We start from the raw sequence: 6548 nt of genomic DNA on the forward strand, positions 1-6548 counted from the left end.
CTTTTTCAAAATCGTAGTGTCATGAAACATAGCTTTGCACTTGCATATTTTGCAATGTTGAGCTAAATGGGAACCTGTGCCTGTCGGTGTAGATCGCTCGTATTCTCTAAGGCACTCGTTAACACAGCGGCCTGACTGCCCTACGTACACTTTGCCACATGACAACGGAATCTTATATACTACACCGACGCTACAATCTACAATCTTCGCGTGGTTCTTTTCACAATCAGGTTTCTTACTTGTTTTTGAAATACGGCTACACAACATTGACAATTTCTGAGGAGCAGAAAACACTACTGGGATATTGTGTCTAGTGGCGACATTCTTTAGATTGTGAGCCACTCTATGGCAATACGGCACAACTTCAGGCCTCTTCTTTAAAGGGACACTAAAGAGAAACCGGAAGTTGAGCTTAAATGGTAGATTATCCTTTCACGATCACAGCCATACCATTCTTACTGCAAACAGATGTTTAATAAGCGAGAAAATAGCGAAAAACTGAAGAATAGGTGCTGACGGCCCTTCGAAATTCCCGCACTACGTGATGTGACGTCGGAGATTACAAACGCAGGCCGGTCGCGATTGGTCGAGAGCGATTTATCGCTGTTAATAAAATTCAAAATGAAACACACCTTAAACGTACATAAACAGCATTTTCCAACTTTTTAAACCGTTTCAAGCGAGGAAGTACAAGTTTAGCACAAAATTAAATAAATAAGAAAAAATGGCATGACGATACATGCGGCCGTGATAGTTTCGTAGTTTCGTTTTTGGTCAATGCATCGTCGCGCGCGCCTGTTCCGCTCTACGGTGTTTGGTTGCGTGTTGCGTGGCTCGAAAAACGTTGACTTCGCGGGAAACAGCCAGAAAATGCCTCGTGTGTGTAGTGTTGAGGGCTGTATAAATGGCCCAAGGCGCTTGATCAGGGGCCGCGGCAGTGTTGACTCGATTGTGTCCTTTCATGTGGCGTCGCTCGGAGAGCCCCGGCTCCCCGGCGTTCGCAATGGCTCAGTGCTCTGCCGATGATAAAACGGCAAAAGAGCCAGAGAAACCGATGGTGTGCTCTCTGCATTTCTCGCCCTCGGATTATGTGTATAATCTTGCCCTCGGAAAGTATCATGGCGTGCCCCAGAGGCCAGTCCTTTCTCGAGCAGCTGTTCCCTCAATGCGGCCTTCATCAAACCTCCTACCGGTGCCCCTGCAGCAGCAAACTGGCGGCTCGGTGAGTGCTGAAGGTCATTAAATAAAGCCACGAAATAACCATACCGAGTACGTGCACAACTTTCTACGCTTGTTCTGTCGGGAACATCGTCGCCTGGCGGACCGGACGCTTCGTCTCCCATCGACGAAAACGAAGCTCTGCATTCCGCCGGCGCGGCCGGCGGCTCACCGCCATCGCACGCGGAATCACCTACCGCTCGAGCACAGAGGATCATTTCGCGCTCCGTTTCACTGAATATCGCTGAAATGCAGTCCTGCTTTCCTGGCGAGCTCTTCGTTGCAAGGTTCAGCGGCAGCTACGGTATCCATCGCGGCGAACGCAAACGCAGCGACCATGCATGCAGCCATGATGCATCCAGCCCAGCGCCTCGGCCGTTTACGCAAGCGGTGACGTATCATGGCGCATTCTGATTCGCTGAGAGCAATGCAATCTGTGACGACACTGCTTCAGCGCCAAATCTAGGGTGAGAGAAATTGAGGAAGAGATATTTGGTCTTTGTTTACGAATTTCTCCGCTAATAACTCATATTTTTGCACCCAGCAAAAACGACATGCATTCCTGAAGGTCCCTCTTTTATTCCAGCTGAACTTCCTGTTTCTCTTTAGTGTCCCTTTAAGTAACACAGTTACTTTTGTGACACTTCCCTTTTAGTCTCTGAAGCAATACCTCAGAGACTGAGGTCACCATCACACTTGGGTAACCCGCTGCCTTCAGCCTATTTAACTGTGCAATGAAACTCTGGTTCGCAGTGTGATGACACGATTTCTTTAACGAATATTCTAGACACATCAAAGCAATGGCGCGTTTGACAATCTTTGAGTGCGCAGACGCATAAGGTAAAAGTTCCTTACGTGCACGTGGTGAGTACATCCAACATGCGTGATCTGCTTGTAAGGATAGCTGCAAATCTAAAAACTGGAGTTTACCGTCCCTAGATAGCTCATGTGTGAAAGTCAGACCTTTGCCATTGTCAGTGAACAGAGTTAAAATATCGGCTACCGTAACGGAGAATTCGTTGTTAGTCTGTTTTATCAGAACAATAAAATCGTCAACATATCTAAAAATTTGAACCAAGTCATTGTCTAAAGCACTCTTAAGAGCGCGGTCAACAAACGATAAAAAATATTACACAGAGCAGGTGCCACACATGAACCAATACAAACACCATTTCTTTGAATATATAGCTTGTTCTCGAACCAGATAAAAGTTGCACTTAGATAAAATTCGAGAAGGGACAAAAAACTTTCCGAGGACAACCCGGTTCCATTTCGAAAAACTACCTCGCCACTTTCCTCGATGCACTACGAAATAGCTCATCATGCGGCATTGAGTAATAAAGATCTTCGACGTCCACAGAAAAAAGTCGGGTACTGATTGGTTGTCCTCCAGAAAGGAAACGACATCTGAAGAATTCTTTATACCATAAGGATCATCAATTTTTTAAAAGCTTCAACTGTGGGATTATAGATGATGATGATGATGATGATGATTTATTGGCATCCCCTTTGAAACGGGGCGGCGACAAATAGTCACCTAGCCTGCTTGATTTAATCAGGTATACTATACATGTTCTTTATCTTGCATTTTTGTATACCTATCATTATTTTTCTTTTTCAAAAATTTACCTTTTACCGCTGCCTATGATTTTAAGAGATCAGGTCGCATCCATCTTTTCCCTACTTTTTTTCCACCAGTACTCTAATCGTCTCTTGCTGATCTCTACGGCTGATCTGTTTATGTTTCCTTCCACTTTAAACCCAAGCGCTTCTGGGAGTTGCACGTTACCTACGGTTCTCGCTGGGTGGATCCCGTCGCATTCCATTAGGATGTGCTGAGTGGTCTCTGGATCTTTACTGCAGCATACACATGTCTCATCTAATTCCGAATATTTGTTCCGATATGTTTTCGTCCTTAGGCAACCGGCTCGAGCCTCAAATAGCAAGGCACTGCCCTTTGTGTTATCGTACAGATTTTCCCTTCTAATTTCTTTCTTCTCATTCTTGTAAATCTCCATTGTCCTTTTCGTTTCCATTCTTTGCATCCAATTCACGGTCTCTATTTCTCTCACTTTCTTTCTGATGACCCCTGGTTGTCTATTTACAGTTTCGATTATCCTGTACTTGGTTGCCAACTTCCTTGACCTCTTCCTCCATTCTGTGTCCACGCTTTTCATGTAGAGATACTTGTGCACTTTAGCCACCCATTTATTTTCATCCATGTTCCTGAGCCTTTCTTCAAAACTAATTTTGCTTTGTGCTTCTCTGACTTCAAAAGAGGCCCAACCCATGTCTCTATGCACTGCCTCATTTGTCGTATTACCGTGTGCTCCCAAAGCCAACCGGCCTACTGATCTTTGGTTAACTTCCAAACCCGCCAATATATCCGATTTTAAGCATATAATGGCATTTGCGAATGTTAGCGCTGGCACCATTACTCCTTTCCAGATTCCACGCACCACCTCATACTTATTGTGGCCCCACAGTGCTCTGTGTTTCATTAATGCTGCATTCCGCTTCCCCTTTATTTTCAGATTATCTTGGTGGTTGCTTGAGTAATTCTTTCCTTCGTTTATGTGTACGCCGAGGTACTTATATTGCTTCACTATGGGTATTACTTGCTGTTGAATTGACACCACGAAGTTACTCGTGTGCTCATTAAAGATCATAATCCCTGATTTCTCTGTGCTAAACTTAAGGCCTAGATTTGTCGCTGCGTTCCCACAGATATTCGCAAGTATCTGTAAATCTTTTTTATTGTCCGCTAGTAGCACAATGTCGTCTGCGTACATCAGTCCAGGGATCTTCTGTTGCACCATTTGTCCATTACGCATGTAGGATAAATCAAAACCTAATTCGCTGTTTTCCAGTCGTCTTTCTATGCCCTTGACGTAAAGCGTGAACAACAATGGTGACAGAGGGCATCCTTGCTTCAATCCTTGGTGAATTCCCACCATTTCATTTCCTTTTCGGCCTTCCCATGCCACTTGTACTTGGTTGTCTCGATATATCTCCCTCAGCAGCTCCACGAAATCGTCATCTATGCCTTCGTATTGAAGAATATCCCACAACAATTCCCTGTCTACGTTGTCATAAGCTCCTTTAATATCTAGAAATGCTATCCATAAAGGTCTTTTCTGAGCTATTGAAATCTCTATGCACTGAGTTAGTACAAACATATTGTCTTCTAAGCGTCTGCCTGGCCTGAACCCATTCTGTAGTTCCCCCAATACACCGTTTTCCTCCACCCACTTCGACAGTTCTAATTTTATGGCTTGCATTGCCATTCTATATATCACCGACGTTACTGTAACTGGCCTGTACGAGCTCGTCTTTTCCTTATCTCCTTTGCCTTTGTAGATAAGATTCATCTTGCTTTCACGCCATCCAACGGGAATATTCTTTGTTCTAATCACTTGCTCTATGGCATTAGTCAGCAGTGCCTTGCTTTTTGGACCGAGGTTTTTGATTAGCTGTATTGGGATTTCATCGGGTCCTGCTGCCGTGTTGTTAGGGACATTTTCTGCTGCCTTTTTCCAATAAAAGCTTTCTATGCTGAATTTTGATCTCTCAGGCCTCTCTGTTGTTGCTGGATCTGTTGTCTGAACTACGCTTTTTCTCGTCCCGAAGTTATGCCTGATAACGTCTGTGATGTACCGCAGCGCATCATCGCCTTCGCACCAACTAGCCCGCCAACGCATTGAGCTGAAATGAGGTAATGCTTATTCCCATTGGAACTCCTAAAAATTCCGTAAGAGATGAACTAATATTTAATGCTTTTTTAACACCATCAAAGCTCTTGTGCGAGATGGAGTTAAATAAAGCTACATCGGAATGGACTGTATTATAGCGGGCGTTTCAGCGAACACTTTCAAAATTCGTTAAATGTTGCCTGTGGCAGATGGCGCAATTCTAGCTCATGACCTTGTCTACTAGAATAGTCAGACATTACAAGCACAAAAATATTGTTACGACGCGCGACAAACGGTGTTTATTGAACAGGCCTCAGGGCGAGCCTCCGACGAGCAAGCAGAGTTCTTCTTCTTCTCCGCTAACACTCCTCCTCTTCTACTAATGCGGCTACATTGACTGTAATATTCCTCCCCTCCTAGACGAAGCCCGCCGGGCAAGTCAGCTAAGTTCTCGGTGTGAAGGGCTTGAGACGAGCGACATGCACAACCTCAGTCTTGGCGGAGCGCCGTCCAGTTGCGGTGAGACGCGCCAGTCGATAATTCACTTCACTGAGTTGGTCAACAATAACGTACGGGCCAGTATAGTTGGCAAGAAGTTTCTGACACAGGCCACGTTTGCGCACCGGACACCATAGCCAGACTAGATCCCCTGGAGAATACACCCCGATGGTGCCTGTCGTACCGTGCTTTTGACCGCTCTTGCGAAGCCAGAGTACGTATGCGGGCCAAGCGTCGAGCTTCTTCAGCGAGACACAGAGTCTCGGCGATGGTGAGATCGTCGTGGGTGGAGAAAGAAAATATGGTGTCCAGTGTGTGACGCGGCGGACGAGCGTAGAGTAGGAAAAACGGGCTGTAGCCAGTAGTCTCGTGCTTTGCTGTGTTAAAAGCGTATGTAATGAATGGCAAAATGTCGTCCCAGTTTTTATGGTCCGATGCGACGTACATGGACAACATGCTCACCAGTGTGCGGTTGGTACGCTCGGTCAGCCCATTTGTTTGCGGGTGATACGGTGTCGAGTGGCGAAAGCTGGAAGCGCATAATCGAAGAAGCTCTTCCACGACATCTGCAGTAAACTGGCGGCCGCGGTCACTGATGATTACTCGAGGAGGGCCGTGACGGAGAATGATCGAATGCAGGAGGAAAAAGGAAACTTGGCTGGCGGTGGCAGATGGCAAAGCAGCCGTCTCGCAGTACCGGGTCAGATGGTCGGCACATACGATCATCCAACGGTTCCCTTTCGATGAGCGGGGAAAGGGACCCATGAGATCAATTCCAACTTGCTCTAAAGGAGAGCTCGGAGGCGTCAGTGGTTGTAGGAGGCCGGCTGGCGTCGTAGTTAGGTGTTTGTGGGCCTGACACCGAGCGCAACTGGCCACATACATTTCAGTCGACCGACGCATTCGGGGCCAGTAAAACCGTTCTTGGGCACGATGAAATGTACGCGCTGCTCCGAGATGTCCGGAGGTAGGATCGTCGTGCATAACCTGCAGAATAGAGGAGCGTAGCTTCTCCGGAACTACATGAAGGAAGCGGGCACCAGTGGTTGCGAAATTCCTCTTGTAGAGGAGGCCATCACGAACACAATATCTTCGGCTTGTTGTGGAGTCATGCGCGTTGAAAAGTGGCTCTAAGCTGAA

This window comes from Dermacentor silvarum, chromosome 8, assembly GCF_013339745.2.
Source record: "Dermacentor silvarum isolate Dsil-2018 chromosome 8, BIME_Dsil_1.4, whole genome shotgun sequence".
In the NCBI taxonomy this organism is placed as follows: Eukaryota; Metazoa; Arthropoda; class Arachnida; order Ixodida; family Ixodidae; genus Dermacentor; species Dermacentor silvarum.